Source organism: Bubalus kerabau, chromosome 15 (assembly GCF_029407905.1).
Source record: "Bubalus kerabau isolate K-KA32 ecotype Philippines breed swamp buffalo chromosome 15, PCC_UOA_SB_1v2, whole genome shotgun sequence".
NCBI classification, from domain to species: domain Eukaryota; kingdom Metazoa; phylum Chordata; class Mammalia; order Artiodactyla; family Bovidae; genus Bubalus; species Bubalus kerabau.
The window spans coordinates 32,197,812-32,215,712 of record NC_073638.1 but is presented as its reverse complement, the minus strand read 5'-3'; the positions used below and the strand labels follow the sequence as shown (position 1 = coordinate 32,215,712).

General features: G+C 47.1%; 1 long non-coding RNA gene across 1 annotated transcript; it reads right to left on the bottom strand.

The window, feature by feature from the left end:
• Positions 1 to 696: 696 nt before the first annotated feature.
• Positions 697 to 8,420, bottom strand: LOC129628853 (uncharacterized). Its single transcript, XR_008702939.1, has 2 exons — positions 8,284 to 8,420; positions 697 to 985 (listed from the first exon to the last, which is right to left on the bottom strand). It is a non-coding gene; the product is annotated as an uncharacterized LOC129628853 (long non-coding RNA).
• Between the last annotated feature and the right edge of the window lie 9,481 nt (positions 8,421 to 17,901).

Sequence of the window (17,901 nt, the reverse complement as noted above, 5' to 3'; positions counted from 1 at the left end):
AAGAAATGGCTCTAGAGTAATTGACTTACGGAGAGAAGACACTCTGGTCCCTCACATCTGATTAAAGATGGGAGCAGGGATTCCCTGCCTCTCATGGAATGTCAGAGTGAGAAGAGGTCTCAGAGGTGATGTCCAGGAGAGAGAACTCAGGCCCAGAAAGGGCAAGGGCTCCTTCAAGGTCACACAGGGAACCTACAGCTTCCTTTCTACTTGACCTGGTTACCACTACGATATCCTGGATCTTTGCCTGTCTTGTTTTCAGTGACTTGTGGTCATTCACTCACCCTACAAGCATCACAGATCTCACAGTATTCAAGGCACACCTATTCCCTGAAACCTTACCTCAAGGGATGAGTTAGTGATTATTCCTTCCCATGCAAGATGGAGTTATTTCAGAGGGTGCTTGTTGCCCCCAGTGGGGAAAGACAGAGAAGCAAACAGCAGCATAAACAGTCACAGAGGAGGCTGGCAAGAGACAAGCCCTGGGTCTCAGCAGGGTGAGAGGTGGGACGGCTCTGCATTGGCTTCGTCTCTGCCATCTATTTAACCCTAAACATGAGACTGAACTTTCTGAGAGCCCTCTTGCCTCACCCATAAAAACAGATCACCGCAGAGCAGTTATCACATGACGGCCATTTGCAAGTGTAAATCCCATTTGGAAACATAAGTGATAAAAGAGAGAAATCAGGGTGCAGGTGATTCTCATTTCTAATCTTTTTATTCAAGCCAGAAAAACTGAAAATTTCTCAGAAGTATTTGCTCTTTCCCGGTTTCTTAGAGGCAACAGTGACATAGGTTTGTGGGTGGTCATTGGAGAGTTTCATTGAACAGGGCAAAGTGGCAAGAGTAGGGAGGTGATTGTCTCAGTAATTGGAGGAGGAACTTCGACCATCCCTGAGAAGCCAGAGGTATTATCCAGAGATTCCAGACTTGAACTTGTGTGATCTTGTCTGAACCCCTTAAACTTTCCTTTTAGGAACCTTATCTGTAAACAAAGGAAGTTGGGATAGAATCAGTGATTTTTTTTTTTTTTTTACTTCCAGGTAGTATATATTACAATTACAATCATCTGGGGGAGGAGATTTAAAATTATGATGCCTAAAAAAAATTAAATTATGATTTCTGTCTCCCACCTCTTTTCCATTCTGATTTCAACATCTCTGGGGCAGCATCTAGGTGATTCTTAAGCAGCCAGATCTGAGTAGTCTGGATTATAGAACCTCCAAAAGCTGATTCTCAGAAGAGAATAAAGTTAGATGGCAGTGGAGAGAAATACTGGAATTTCTCAACTATTATTGGTGTACAAAGACCATGGTAAGTATTGTGCTCACATGGCTGCCTGGCTGGATTATTTCCCCAAGCCGAGCATCTGCTAGGACCAAGTGTGGCTCTTACTACTGACAATTAGCATCTCCCCAGCAACCTGTAGGGACACATGCATTTTCCAAACCGAGAGGAAAAGAGGTGGCAGCTTGGACCTCTAAACATTCTGCTGGTGTTTGCCAGCACTGTGGAGGTCCCACTGGTGGCTCAGCAGTAAAAGAATCTGCCTGCCAATGCAGGAGACATCGGTTCCATCCCTGGATCAGGAAGATCCCCTGGAAAAGGAAATGGCAACCCACTCCAGTATTCTTGCCTGGGAAATCTCATGGACAGAGGAGCCTGGCGGGCTGTATTGCCCATGGGGCTCAAAGAGTCAGACACGACTTGGAGACTAAACAACAGCAAGAACATCATCATCCTTCCTCTGTCTAATCCAGGCAGTGGGGTGGCCGCTGGAGTGGGGAGGGAGGAACCCGGGTCCCAGCCACATCTAACAAGATGGCTGATCAGCCTGCCTGCCTGCCGCCAGCACCAGCCACCAGCTTCCAACACACAGGACACGCAGCATCTGCCAGACGCTTGCTGGCTTTTGATCAGGAGCGTGTCGAGCCTGAGGCCTGCAGGGAATGGCCAGGCTCCCCATAGTCGGCTAGCAGGAAGCTCTCTGCAACCTTGAAAGAGGTACTTGAAGAATCTGAGCACGGATTGGAAAGTAGGGTACAGGCGGGAGGAGGAGGACTGCCCGACAGAGGTTGCCTCCCAAGACCAGGCTATTCCATCTCCACTAAGGGAAGCAAGACACCCTTTCGTGTCTGGTCATCGGAGCAAGATTCCTGAGCTGCCTTGTCACATGTGCTACTCGGCCCCCGGGCACAGTGAGTCTTAGCCTCAACTGACCTGTCTATAAAACCTGAGACCCCCAGAGCAGGTGCCCGGCATCTGGGGTGCTTGACAATGTCTCCAGGGTATGGCAGTGACTGAGTGCAGCAGGGCTGTTTACAATACACTTGAGGCCTCTGGCAGGTCCCCTGGCCAGACGCCTTCAGGCCGTGCTGCGTTTTCTAACTGGGTCCTCCAGGCCCCTTGGCTGGTGTCTGTCCTCAGGCAACCCAGTCTGTGTCCTGAGTTGGTGACTGGGGTACCCCTCACAGCTGTGTGTAAAATACAGCCCCCCGCCCTGACCCCCTTCCTGAGCGGCCAGGCCAAGAGTACGCAGAGGCCCATCCACAGGCCGATAGCTTGCGTTTTGTGTCTCACAATAGCGGCTACGTGATTCGAAGGGCTCTTCTCTTAGAAAACCAAATGCCCACCAGTTCTGCTTATTTGCTCTAACCTTCAAAGAGCCCAGAGGTCCCTTCCTAGTTCAACAAATAAATCCAGTTCCATTCTAGCAGACTTCGACCCACAAAGTTCTATTGTTACGCCTTCTCTGAATTTCCCCTGTTCTGTCCCTCTCGGCCACCTCAGCCCCAGGCGGCTCACCCTTCTTTCATTTGGGGGATAAATCAACCTCTGGGTTTTTGTGTGAGTGGGTTTTTTTTTTTTTTAATTCTTTCAAAGGGTAAGGAATGTTGACACCCCCTGAAACATGCCTCTGATGTCTGGTTAGACTTCAGACGGCTGTATTTGAACGTGTGCTGACGCAATCGGGCAGATTGGGTTAAACCAAATATTACAATTGCAAGAACTCATCTGGAACTAATAATTTTGAGGCCACCGAAAGTAACAGGGCCCGGCTTTGGGGCTGGCCAGCGGCAGAGACCAGGCCGGGCCGATGCTGCCACCTGCCGGAGGTTCGGGGAACAGGGCGCGCCGCCCCGGCCTTCCTGTTTTGTTCTGGACGCACTGGCTCCCACGCACAGGGTCCCCAGCCAGCCTGACCAAGGCTATTTTAAAAAACTAGCGCCTCTCCCCAGCCCTTGGTGTAAAGATAGCTAGACTTGCCGCCCTGGCTTTGTGCTGGGGGCGGGGGGGTGGGGGGGGGGGTTGGGGGGGGGGTGGGAGGGGGAGGGGGCAGTCTCAATTATAGAGCCAGGCCTGGCTACAAAGGCATTGCAGTTGGAGCCATTCGCCCTTGGATTCAACAGACCTTATGTCAGTGGCTCACTTAGGAGGAAGGCTCGTTCAAGTCAGAATTTTTATTTTGCAGGGGATGAAGGGAACGCACAACTCTGGGTTATGTCGGCACACTGCTGAACTGCAAGTCACATGCCAGATCCAGAAATGATGAAAACATCTGTTTTCGCTTTAGACCAGGGAGGCTCTGGTAGTGGGGAGGGGCGGGGGAGAGAAGGGAAGGGCTTTGCTCATCAGCGCCATCTGCTGAGCCTGGTGTCGAAGCGCATGCATGCCAAGCACAATGCGGGTTGTTGCTCACCCCCGGAAGGGGGAGATCAACAGGTGGAGGGGGGAGGCGGGGGTCTCGGGCTCAGCGATCACTCTCCTTGGCGGACAGCCTTGATTTTGCCCTAGAGACCTTGCAATTCCATATTGCCCTGGAGTGTTCACAACAAAGAGCTTTGTCCCTGGGGACTGCTCTGGGGCAGAAGAGGAGGAAAGAGAAGCAGCAAATGAATTCCCAGGTTGGGAAGGATGGAGGTGAAGGGGGAAGGGAATAAGCTCTTCGGTGGTTTTCAGACAGTAAAATTTGCTGTTCCTTCTGGCTGAAACCTACCAGAACAAAGGAACTGCACCTCGTCTCTAGGAAAACTCCCAGATGTACTTTCCCCCCAGCCGTCCCTCTTTGCTGCCATGGTGGCTTGTACTCTGCATGCTCACAGAGACCGTCCTGGTCAGGCCGGGCACGATCAACCCTTAAACGAGAAATTCTCCCAGCCCAGTATGAATGGAACACTGGGGATGGGCTCTGAAAAGAAGCCATACTGACAGCCAAGCCACTGCATTTTTTCACTGTTCAGCAAATATTTACTGCCTGCCTGCTAGGTGCCCGGCACTCACTCACTCAGCACAACTATCTGTCATACAGTTTTTAAAACAATACAAATATGTCAGAGGAAGATGTGTGTTTAATGTCGAGTGAGCGTCCAAGACAATGACAGCTATGAGTTCAGAGAGGGGAGGGGATTCCAGACCCTCAGTTAACTTTTTCTCAGTGTTTGGGGGCAATTCTGAGAAGTCCCATTCTCCCAGTCATTCCTCGTGTAGTCGAATCCCCTAAATAACTGATTTCAGTTGACATGACTTGGCCTTGACCTCCATTCATCCAGCCGTAAATCCTTCTCTCCAGTTCCTGGGGAGCTCTTTGCCAGAGGACAGACCTCCTAGGGGACCATCCAAGCTGCATCCTATCACCCGAAATGAGAATCAAGTGGATCCTAGACTTGACTCCCAGGCCATCCTTGGGAGAAGCAAAATTCCAAAATACAACTAGGTGAACAGAGCTTCCCAACAAGACACAGGCTGCAAGGGGATAGTCTACAGGAGAAAGAACTTTGGTCAAATAGAAAGGTCCAGGTTGGCAGCTCTCATCAAGTCCCTCTACCCCTCTCAACATGCATCTGCTGAAAACACCCTCAGCTCTCTACTGCCTACTTCTGAGGTTCGCAGAAGAGGAAAATCGGCTAATACAGACTGGAATAAATTGTCCGCTCAACTTTTCCGAAACTCCCCAGTTCAAAGGGAAACTGAGGTTCTCTATTAGGGCTCATTCCTTCCTGTTCTTTCATTTCACTTTCAAATAAATATAGAAAAGAACTGCCTTTTGCAAAGTTCTTTTTTTTTTTTTTTTTGTAGGACATATATTAACTTAAACTTTATTTTTTTTTATTTTTTTTAATTTAATTTTATTTTTTAAACTTTACATAATTGTATTAGTTTTGCCTGAACCAATCTCCTTGCTTGGCGTCTTGCAAATAAACACAGGACTTTCCTTCACCACAATCTGGTGTCAGTAAATTGGCTTTGTTGTACAGCAGGTAAGTGGACCCCAGTTTGGTTCAGTAACACTACCATCTAAGAGGTAAGTCAGAAAAAGGTTCATTTCCATTTCACAGATGGACAAATAATATGAGAACCTCCTCAGTCCTCAGAGATCTTGCCTTACAGTAGCCTCATCTCCAGTGCCCATATCTGCTTCCATGGAACCTAAGTTCTTCAGTGGTTAGAGCCCAAATTCATCTTCAAAACTACCTGCAAGACAATGCCACCTTGCTCTGGAGATGGAAGAAGCATGCAAATTTATACAATCAACTTTACTTTTTGTTGCAGGCCTTCAGAGATTAGAACTTGAGACTTTATTTTAGTCTAGTTTGATACTTATCTGCTTTGCACAGTTCTGATGAAATTTTTTTTTAAATAAACTGAGGCAATTTGGTCACTGGCCCATAATTCCTTTCTGAACATTTCCCTTGACTTCTTCTCATTTCTACCTGGTTTTGCAACAAGTCTGTGTTTGATCCAAGGGGGGGGGGGGGGCAGGCAGTGGAGCTGGATCTAGAATTTGTTATGCCACAGGGACATCTTTGAGCTCAGAAATTTGTGTGTTTTGGCAACATTCAGCCAAATAAAATCTCTGAACTAAACTCAAAAAATAAAGTAGAAAAGCTGCAGGTGAAAAGACGTGGCACGAAAATAAACAGTAGTCGTTCTCTGCTTTACCAGGTATAAGATGCCAGTCTTCCAAACTATTCTTTCAGTCCTCCCTTTTCCTTGTTATAAAAATAAACTCTACGGCCCCACTTCGCTCCATACATCTCGGTGTGATTCTGTTTGCACAAGAGAAATAACCTTTGTTCAGAGCTCCGCTTTTCTAAGCTGTGCTGAATTCTGCAAGATCACTCTCCACACACAAGATTAGCACCTCCTTGCCAGCTCCAAATAAGACTATCATCCAAAAGCTGCTCTTTTAAATAGAGGCTTCTTTTATGCTTAAATTCCTAAATAAAAGAAACATCCATGCTACTGTTACTCTCCCCAGTTAAATCCGATTTGCAAGATGTGCTGCTCTGCTCAAAAATCTGGGTGTGAGCTGGAGTCTGAGCTCGGGAACACATTTGGGATTCTCCAGTCATTCTCTATCTGGAGAGCCCTCCAGTGGCCAAAAATATACCTGATCTAAACAAAGACCACCAAAGCGACTGGTTACAACAAAGGCGGGGGATGGACATTTGCCTACCATTGAAAAGGCTGCCTGTAAGCCCCACAGTTTGCCCCGTAGAGGTGTGTCTCATTTAAAGAAAGTCAAGACAGGATACCAGCTCACGAATAGAAGATATTTGCATGACAAAAGGATCCTTCAGTCGGTAAAAAAAAAAAGGGGGCAGGTTTGAACTCCATGAAATGACAGCTCCCTCTAATTTCTTTAAGATTCTATTGAATTTGCAGAAAACAGATTGACACAAATTTCCAGAATGCATCTGGGGCATGAAACACACGGTCTATGTGAACTCCATCTGCACTACTCAACCCACCTCACCCCCATTTCCGTGTCTGAAAACCTCATAAACACCCTGACCATGAGACATGGGAGAAAGTGGGGGTCAGATCACCAGGTAAGACCTGAACACTCTGTGCAAGTTCAAGTTCCTCTGAGCCCAGAGCTGCCTTTCTGGAGCACTATGAGAAAAACAAGAAGTTGTTCCAGTTGGCTTCCCTCTTGACTTGGAAGGTACTGCTGGTGTTCCAGAAGAGTCCAGAAGCTTTTCTAGAAGCAGCTCTGCCACATAATAGAATGTCACTGAAACCAAGCACCTCTTGGGTACAAAAGCCCCTCTACACCACACATATACGTAGACAGACACACACACACCTGTTTATTATTTGCAATAATAAAAATAAAAACCTTTCATCTCCTAAGCCTTTGTTGTGTTCCAAAGAGCAGATTCAAGCAATTACGAATTAGGAAAGTGAGGGAATGCAGAAAGGAAGGAAAAGCAGCCAGGAGACAATAATTCAGCGATAAAACAGAGTCCTTAGTTCCTCCTCAAGGGATATGCCCAACATCGAACGCAAGTGTCTGAGTTGTTCTGCAGGAACCCAGGTGGAGGTTGGTAACTACTTGCTGACCACAGCACTCAGACCCCAGACTGGCTGGAACCAGAGGGGTGATGATGGAGATTTCTGAAACACAGCCTCTTCCTCACCACCAACCAGTCAGAATAAAGTCATGCCCCCTGCAGCTCTCACCCCAAATGTTGCCTTTAAAACCCTTCCCTGAAAACCACCAGGGAATTTGGGTCTTTTGAGCATGGGTTGCCCGTTCTCCTTGCTTGGCGTCCCGCCATAAACCATTCTCTGCTCCACGCGCCAACCTATCCATTTGTCAGGCCTCGCTCTGCTTTGAGCACACAGACGTGGGTTCAACCATATACCCCTCACCCGGAACTCTCCTCCACCCCCGCAGCAGCCGCCACACCCAACTTACCTCCTCCTGCCACAGACCACAATCTTCACACACTTGGTCTCCCCACACCAGCTGGGCAAACTCCTACTCCTTCACAAGGCCTCGGTCACGTGCCAACTCCACTCGGGCACCTTCCCCAACTTCCCCAACCCTACAGCTGTTCCATCCCCTTCAGTTCCCATAGCATCTGGCCCCTGCCTCTCTCACAGCACCAGGCAGTGCTGAGCCCTTCACCTTGTGGATGGCAGAGGGCCTAGCACCTCCTTTGTCTTGACATCCCCAGTGCTTAGCAATGGGTGCTGCAGAGTGGACATGGAGGGGCTGATGTTAATGCCAGAGTCCCCTCCCCAGGGCCACTGCGTGTCACTGCCAGGTGCTGAGAGAGGTAGAGTGGGAGTCCCTCCCTCCCAGTGGAGTGTGCTGGTGATGGGGGACATCCTCCCCTCCCCAGCCTCTCCCTCCAGGTTCGGCACCCACCATCCGCCAGTTCCCCGTCTGCATCCCATCCAGTGGCCTGGGTTATCTCTTCGCACTTTCAGCCGCAGCAGCAAACATTACGGAGCAGCAAGTATAACCAAATCAAATTTGTGTCCACTCACCTTCCATGCAGTGACGCCCATCCACTGACGCCTGGTTGTGGGGAAGTTAAGCCCCAAAACTTATGCGGAAAAACCCGAGCTCCCCAATGGCGTTCAAGGAAGGGGGTTTTTTTAAGGTAATGTTTGGGGGCGGGGGCTGTAGGGGGCGTGGCTTTCTTCTGATTGGTTGATGATGCAGGTAACAGTGTGTTATTCAGGGGATTTTAATCGTTAACCTCCTGGTTTCAAACAGTCTTCTGCTTGTGACCAGCAGGTTATCACTCTCCTCCACCTGGGTAGGGGTCTTGCTGCTGCTGCTAAGTCACTTCAGTCGTGTCCGACTCTGTGCGACCCCATAGACGGCAACCTACCGGGCTCCCCCGTCCCTGAGATTTTCTAGGCAAGAACACTGGAGTGGGTTGCTATTTCCTTCTCCAATGCATGAAAGTGAAAAGTGAAGTCGCTCAGTCGTGTCCGACCCACAGCGACCCCATGGACTGCAGCCTTCCAGGCTCCTCCGTCCATGGGATTTTCCAGGCAAGAGTACTGGAGTAGGGTGCCATTGCCTTCTCCGGGATAGGGGTCTTAGTCCCTGCTAATCAACTCAAAGATACACATCAGGTTTTGTGTATATTCCTCCAGGAGGAGTTAGGACCCTGCTGAACAATTACCATGACTTTTCTTGCCTAACTGATTTTCCTTCGTTTCTGCTTGACCTCACCTCCCTAATTAGTAAGTGCTTAAATCTACTCTTTGGAACTCAGGAAAGGCATAGGAAACTAAAGCCTTTTTCTACAAGCAAGAGTCACAGACATGAAGGGCCACATAGGTTCCGGCCCTTTTTTGATACCCCTCTATCTCAAGGGGAACAGGGATGGGACAAGAAGAATAACCAAGTTTTGCGTAGAGACATTAATCATCAACTCGGCAGGGGGAGATGATGTGAGGGGGACTCAGTTTGAAGGAGACTCTGTTTTACAAGTATCCATCTGGATGCTGTGCAAGGTTGGGCCCAGCTCATGCTAGGTCTCTAGATACTATAGACAGAGGAGCCTAAAGATGGCTCCTCCACACCCTAACGCCCTGCTCATCCTGCACTAACCCACCACTGCTGCTGCCGCTGCTAAGTCGCTTCAGGCATGTCTGACTCTGCACGACCCCATAGACGGCAGCTCACCAGGCGCCCCCATCCCTGGGATTCTCCAGGCACTGGTCTCATCTAAAATCAGGGTTTGCCTCACAGGGCTGCGGGGAGGACAAGAGTCATTCTCCTAGGCAGCATTCATGGTCATGACATTGTATCGGCATTACCTAATGTATCTAATTATCTAATTTCATCCTTGCAGCAATCCTATGAGGTAGATGCTAAAGAATCCTTATTTACAGGTGAGGGAACAGCAGCACAACAGGGGACATTACACTCAGAGTCACCAGCTCCACAGGGAAGGTTCCAGCTCAGGACCGCTGAGCTCAGATCCTTGACCACATGCAACTCTGCATGGAGGGCTGCCAAGCACAGAGCAAGAGCCCCAAAATGTGGGTCATGGTGCCTCCCTTGCAGCATTTGCTTCTTCCTGGGAGGGCACCTGAGGGCTCCAACCTGCCCCTCGCACTTGTCCCACACCCATCATCTCCAGGTGTTACTTTGAGATCTCGCTTCTGACATCTCTTTCTCTCCCACACTTTTATCTCCATCAACCCCTTTCACTCTGATCATCCTAGATGTACTTCTCCAGCCAACATCTCCAGCCCAGCTTGGTCTCTGAGCTCGAAAAACTGCCTAAACCTCACTCCTACATGCCCAGTGCTCCCTTCTGAGTTCCATTGTTTCCCCCACAGCACTTAACACCTTCCAAGTATGGCATCATTTAATAACCTCTTGCATCTCCCTCTGCTTGAATCTAAGCTGCACCCAGCGTGCCTGTGTGCTAAGTCATTTCAGTGTGTATGACTCTGTGACCCCATGGACCGTAGCCTGCTGGGCTCCTCTGTCCCTCGGGATTCTCCAGACAAGAATACTGGAGTGGGTTGCCATGCGCTCCTTCAGGGATATCTTCCCGATCTAGGGATTGAACCCAAGTCGCTTATGTTTCCTGCATGAGCAGGTGGGTTCTTTACCACTAGTGCCATCCAGGAAGCCAAGCTGCACCCAGACACAGGGGTTTTGCTTGTTCTGTTCACTGCAGTATCTCCAGCACCTGGAAGGCACCTAGTACATAGCAGTCACTCAATAAATGTCTGCTCAATGAAAGAAGCCAGCTATCAACTAGTTGCCTCTGCTCGGAAGTGCCATTAGCCCTTCAAACTTAACATGTCCAGGGACTTTCCTGGTGGTTCAGTGGCTAAGACTCCATGCTCCCAATGCAGGGGCCCTGGGTTCGATCCTTGGTCAGGGAACCAGATCCCACATGCCACAAGTAAGAGTTTGCATGCCATGACTAAAGATCCTATGTGCAACAACCAAGTCCCAGTGCAGTCAAATAAACAAAAATAAATATATATTTTTAAGTGTCCCAACAAGAATTCAAGAACCTTCCCAACCCCTGTTTTCTCCCTGCCTTTCCTGTCCTGGTGAAAAGTGTCAGGCAGCCACAGGATCTGACATGCAAAATCACCCTAAACATTACTCTCCCTTCCTGACCCCATCTCTTACAAGAGTTGCATGCATCCCCTGTGAATTGAGTTCTCTCCTCAGCCTCATAGAGGGGAAAAAGTTTTCCTGGATGGAACAATTGAGGATCAGTGTAAGACTGAAGTGTATGGTACAAATGGTGGTCAGAAACCAGTCCCAAGAGAAATTAGCCTGGACTAATATTACCATCTTCTGAACATAGCCTCCTTCCTCTGATCACCTGTCGAAGCTAAAGCTCTGGTGTATTTGTTTCTTTAAACCTCCCAGCACCCTGTGGCATTAGCTTTGGTACCACTGCACTTCATGGATGAGAAAACTACAGCACAAAGGGGACTGGACAAACTGACTCTGTGGTCACGTGGCCAGAGCTGCAGCACCGGGCCGCCACGCCCTTGCCCTGCTCTTTCTGCAGTTACACCTATCTAACTGGGCTAGGATTCGTCCACTGATCCTTTCTTCCACTGAGGAACTCTACAGACTTTCCTGGCAGTCCAGTGGTTGAGACTTCTTGCTTCTGCTGCAGGGGGCACGGGTTCGATCCCTGGTCAGGGAACTAAGATCCAGCAGTAGCTCAAAGGAAATAAGGATCACATTGTTCGTAAAATGTGGATACACAACCAATGAGATAACTGGATGGAATCACTGATTCAGTGGATATGCACTTGGGCAAACTCCGGGAGACAGTGAGGGACAGGGAGGCCTGGCCTGCTGCAGTCCAAGGAGTCACAAAGAGTCGGACACGAACTGAACCACAACACAAGCAATGATACACTCTGCTACCTCAAGTATGGTTTCTCTTAGAAGCTGAACTGCAGCCTCCTTCCTCCCGCAGTGTAATCATGGGATTCCCCTAGCATAGGCGTGACATCAGGCTTTTAGAATTAAGATGGATTAGCTTCCCAATTCACAGAGAAGGCGATGGCACCCCACTCCAGTACTCTTGCCTGGAAAATCCCACGGACGGAGGAGCCTGGTAAGCTGCAGTCCATGGGGCTGCTAAGAGTCAGACATGACTGAGCGATTTCACTTTCACTTTTCACTTTCATGCATTGGAGAAGGAAATGGCAACCCACTCCAGTGTCCTTGCCTGGAGAATCCCAGGGACCGGGGAGCCTGGTGGACTGCCGTCTATGGGGTCGCACAGAGTTGGACACGACTGAAATGACTCAGCAGCAGCAGCAGCAGCTTCCCAATTAGCTGGCCTCAGTTTTCACTTTTATGAAATCATATATGCCACCTGCACAAGACTCATGAGCGACCTCCCAACCTTGAGGTTTTATTCTCTGTTGCTCCAGAACTGCTCCAGAGGGCAGAGGAAGTGCTCCAATAGTATTTGTTTTTTTTTTTTAATGTGAACGGTGTATTCTGTTTTATATATAATTTATCTCTTTAGTTTCGGCTGTGCTCGTTCTTTGCTGCTGAGTGGGCTTCTTCTAGTCGTGGTGAGCGGGGGCTGCTCTCTGTTGCAGTGCGCCAGCGTCTCATCGTTGCTGTGCTTCTCTTATGGAGCGTGGGCTCTAGGCTGTACAGGCTTCAGCAGTTGCGGCTCCTGGGCTCTCAAGCACAGGCTCAGTAGTTGCAGAGCATGGGCTTAGTTGCTCCATGGCATGTGGGATCTTACCAGACCTGGGATCGAACCTGTCTCCTGAATCGGCAGGCGGATTCTTTACCACTGAGCCACCAGGGAAGCCACAATAGTACTTTTTGAAAGAGTGTTACTCGGGTCTGGCAATCAGGTGCTTGACTGGCCAGGGAGGCTTTTTTCTCCTAGTTATAAAATGTGATACATGTTTATTGCAGACATTTTAGGAAACTTAGAAAAACACAAAGAAGAAAATTTAAAATGTCCCTAATTTATCACCAGGAATCTGCTATTAATATTTTAATGAAACTATAAATTCTGGGAATAGGCTGTTTAGGTTTAAATCATGGGTCTGCAACTTGCTAGTTTAAGAACAATGGAAAAGTTATCTTACCTTTTGTGGTCTGAGTACTAATTTTTTTGTCATTCTATTAACTTTTTAAGTGTGTAATTCAAGTGTAGCACTTAATACACTCACAATTTTGTGCAACCTTACCCCACTGTGTGGTTCTGTAACATTTTTCAAATTGGAGTATACTTGCTTTACAATGTTGTGTTAGTTTCTGCTGTACAATAATGTGAATCAATAATATATAATCGATTTCAATAATGTGAAATTGGCTACATATATACACATATTTCTTCCCTCTTGAGCCTCCCTCCCACTCCCACCAGCCCACTCCTCTAGATCATCACAGTCTTGCCAGCCTTGAACTTGAGACCTAACATTAATCTTTGATTCCTTCAGGAACTGCCCTAAACCTCAGAATTCTCTCTTCTTCCTACCTGATCTCTCTGTATCTTACAGACCTGCAGATATTAACAAGAGATTCCAATAGGGGGAATCTATTCACATAAAATCCACGTTCTACCCTCCAGCTCCTGTATATCTGGGCAATGCAGTTTAATATTTAGGAAAACTATTTTGCCATGGAACACATCCCAGTTGAAATGGAGAATGTGTTCACCATCCAACACTAAATACCTCCAAATCTTCCTCCAAGTCCTTCTTTTCTTCCTACGCCATCCCCCAGAAACTCACAAAGTGATCCCACCACCTTGCTTTAGACCATCCACTTCTCCTCTTTAAAGCTTAGACACAGCCCTCTTGGTTACTCAGGGACCAAACACACTCAATATGACAACCATGTTTGCAAAGCATCTTCGGCTTATGTGTCTGACTCACGCTCACTTATGTCTACTTAAGCTGCCCATTTTCTTTGATGAGAAGCACGGTAGCTGTTCATCCCATATTTCGAGCAACCAAAAACTCAACAGGGAAAACTTAGTGAGCCAGAGATGACGAAGTGACTCAAACAAACTCTCCTATGAGTTTCATTAGTGTGGAAGATGAGTCAGAGCACTTGACTGCGATGAAACGTAAAAATGCCGTTGAGGGCATGGTGGTCCTCTGATGCTGCTGGTCCTCAGAGTATGTCTGTGCCAAAACTGCTTACAGGGACAAAGGGGAAGAGGGTATCACTCTGTTTTTGAGATCTGCAAAGTCACCTTTGTGGTTGGAATCAAGACTGAACAGGAGTAGCAGAGCCTTGGGAACTCTCCCACAGGAACTTGGTCATATTCACAACAGAACTGTAGCCAGATACAACTGCTCATATAAAATAAAGTGATAAAGGTATCTCTGCGATTAACAGGAAACCTCATTTCCTTCTTGGTGCTTCTTTCATTTTCCCCAAATTTCTATAGTGGATATAAAGGCCTTTTATAATCCAAAAAATAATGGTAAATTGGTTAAAATACATTCTAAATGTCTACACCCAAACCGGGCACTCCAAGGGTCACTTGGAGTGTTTGAAAGACTTAAAGGCACAGATTCAGAAATCAGCCCTGCCTCTTACTGTTGTGTACTTGGGCAAATTTCTTTTTTTTTTTTTTTAATTTTATTTTTAAACCTGAAACACTGTATTAGTTTTGCCAAACATCAAAACGAATCTGCCACAGGTATACATTTTCTGTGCTTCAGTTTCCTTGTCTATTGTTGTTGTTGCTTTAGTCTTGAAGTCGTGTTCGACTCTTTTGTGGACCCCAAGACTTTTGCCAGGCTCCTCTGTCCGTGGGATTCCCCAGGCAAGAACACTGGAGTGGGTTGCCATTTCCTTCTCCAGATCTTCCTGAGCCAGGGATCAAACCAATATTTCCTGCATCTCCTGCACTGGCAGGCAGATTCTTTACCACTGAGCCACCAAGGAAGTCCTTCCTTGTCTATTATAATAATAGTATCCTCTTTATAGATTTATTGTGAGGATTTAATGGGTTCATATACAAGAAACCCCCAGAACAATGCCCGGCATAAAACAATTACTTATTTGCTATTGTGACTTATTCCCACAGGACTATCATTACTCAAAATATTTTTGGACTATCTTTTGGGAATTCTGTGTTCAGGGTCTTAAACGCAATCCCTTGAATCATTCCAATGCGAATAAAATTTCCTCCCTTGAAGATGAGCCGATTCTTGGAAGTCGTCAAGTTGTCTGATGTTCTAAGTAAGGTGTGTTTCCGAAGTCGAGAGCTTGATGTTCCTGCACTGTTCATCCGCTGCCTATGAAGAATTCCATAAAAGATATGTGCACACATACCCCTAGATAATTCAGTACCACCTAGGATGTGACCAATTCCTGGGTAACTAATAGATTCTGCTTCTGCTACAGAGACTAAAAAATAAAGTTTAAATACGAGACCTTCAATTATCTTGAAGGCTTTATGTAAGAGCATACAACCAAAGGGCACGTTTCCTAAAAGGCTGATTTACATTTAAATTCAAGCCTTTTTTTCTTCCTCAGAGTTTGTGGATGCTGAGTTTTAAGTATGATATGTCATTGTTTTCACACAAATATTCCCAAACATTACCAGTTGTCATTTGTCATTAAATAGAGTTGCGACATGACAATGATAAGATTAGCATTTTTTAAAGCGTTAACTTTTAAACTTCATTGTTCTTCTGTACATTGTTGCAGGTTCAAATTATCCTACACATCATCTTTTTTTAAAAAAGTAATGGTGCACTGGCATCCAAGCCAGTTAGGGTTGTATGAAAAGAATGACAGCTACCTCCTTTTGCTGGGACCCAAAACCCATGGATGGAGAAGCCTGGTGGGCTACAGTCCATAGGGTTGCAAAGAGTCGGACACGACCGAGAGGCTAACACGAAGGGTCCTGTGCGAGTCTAACTAGCACCCTAACGGAACATGGTGCATTCGTGTGCCCCCCACGTACAGAAATAGAGGTGAGTAGAATGCACATTGAACACGGGCTCCCTCTGGCGGCCCAGTGGCTAGGACTTGGCATTCACCGCCGTGAGCCCGGGCTCCACCTCTGGCTGGGGAACTAAGATGCCACAAGCCACACAAAATGGCCCAAAAAAGAGGGGGAAAAAAAACGTGCACTGAACATCCTTTCCCAAGATGCAAAGGATTTTGATAGAAAATCTAACTGGGTTGTTACAAAGCAAAAGAATCCTTTGTGTTTCTGATTACTGAATTCTTAAAAAAAAATTTTTTTCCCCAATTTTATAAAAAAAGGCTTCATTGATCTAGCATCAGTAGAGAATATTGTGTTCCACATAAATGATTTTGCAAAGAACTTTAAATGTACCTCTGTCTCCAAATGTCATTTTCAATCTGGCCGGTGGAAATCGTTTAAAAAGGTATTACCTCTACCCTTGAATTCCTTGAACAGTATTACTATTACAGACCTCTAACATGGTACCAAAGGGCAAAGTAGCATGGGAAGTAAGAAAACAAACAAGAATGGACTAAATCTAGATTTAAGACTTGATTCTGCCACTTACTACATGTGAGATCTTGGATGAGTCGCTCGTCCTCTCTATGACCAACTGTCCTCATCTCTTAACACACTGTGCTGACCTGAGAGGTAAGAAAGGGAGGGGATACAGGCATACATGTGGCTGATTCATTTTGCTCTTACAGTAGAAACTAACACAACTCATGCTCATGCTTAGTTGTGTCCTACTCTTTGCGACCCATGGGCTGTAGCCCACCAGGCTCCTCTGTCCACAGGATTCTCCAGGCAAGAATACTGGAATGAGTTGCCATTTCCTCCTCCAGAGGATCTTCCCGACCCAGGGATCGAACCCTTGTCTCTGGCATCTCCTGCACTGGCTGCTGCTGCTAAGTCGCTTCAGTCGTGTCCAAATCTGTGCGACCCCATAGATGGCAGCCCACCAGGCTCCTCCATCCCTGGGATTCTCCAGGCAAGAACACTGGAGTGGGTTGCCATTTCCTTCTCCAATGCATGAAAGTGAAAAGTGAAAGGGAAGTCACTTAGTCGTGTCTAACTCTTTGCGACCCCATGCAGCCTACCAGGCTCCTCTGTCCATGGGATTCTCCAGGCAAGAGTACTGGAGTGGGCTGCCATCGCCTTCTCCATCCTCCACTGGCAGGTGGATTCTTTTACCACCGAGCCACCTGGGAAGAATTATAAAGCAACTACACTCCAATAAAAATTAATTTTTAAAATTATCTAAATCACAGGATCAACTTTAGAATTAAAAAAAAAAAATTAGAGTTTAGCACAGCAACTGGCAAAGAACAGGTGCCAAACAGCAGGAAACCATTAGTATTTTAATCAAATGGGCTATGGGACAGGTAGGACTCTGTCCCTTGGGGCCAATAAGGGCTCTACTAAGTAGCCCCCAAATCTTTCGTTGAATTCCTGTATCTCTAATAGAGGTTTTCTGATAGCTTTTCTACTTTGCTGTTAGGGCTTCAGCCTTGGTAGTCTTCTGTTTTTAACTGGAACTGGAGATTCACAGGCGACATAAGTAGGCAGAGTTTGGGAGCTACCCTGTGTGCCCAAGGACTCAAAACCAGCGTCCTTTCAGAGTTACTTTCAAACCAACACATAATAGAATCACCTTAGAGAAATAACAGCTCTCAAGCCAAGAAGGTATCATAGCCCAGCCTGAAAGCACAGTTAACATCACTATAGAATGTTTTAGTGCAGAGAGGCGTGAACTCAACTGCATAACCAAAAGATAAGTCAGGGTGGCAGACACAGGTGGTGCCCAAGCCCAGTCCAGGGGAAACTTCAGCAAAGTGGGAGGGAGGTTCAAGAGAGGGGCTGCTGCTGCTGCTGCTAAGTTGCTTCAATCATGTCCAACTCTGTGCGACCCCATAGACGGCAGCCCACCAGGCTCCCCCATCCCTGGGATTCTCCAGGCAAGAACACTGGAATGGGCTGCCATTTCCTGCTCCAATGCATGAAAATGAAAAGTGAAAGGGAAGTTGCTCAGTCGTGCCCGACTCTTAGCGGCCCCATGGACTGCAGCCTACCAGGCTCCTCTGTCCCTGGGATTTTCCAGGCAAGCGTACTGGAGTGGGGTGCCAGTGCCTTCTCTGTCAAGAGAGGGGAGATATATGTATATTTATGGCTGATTCATGTT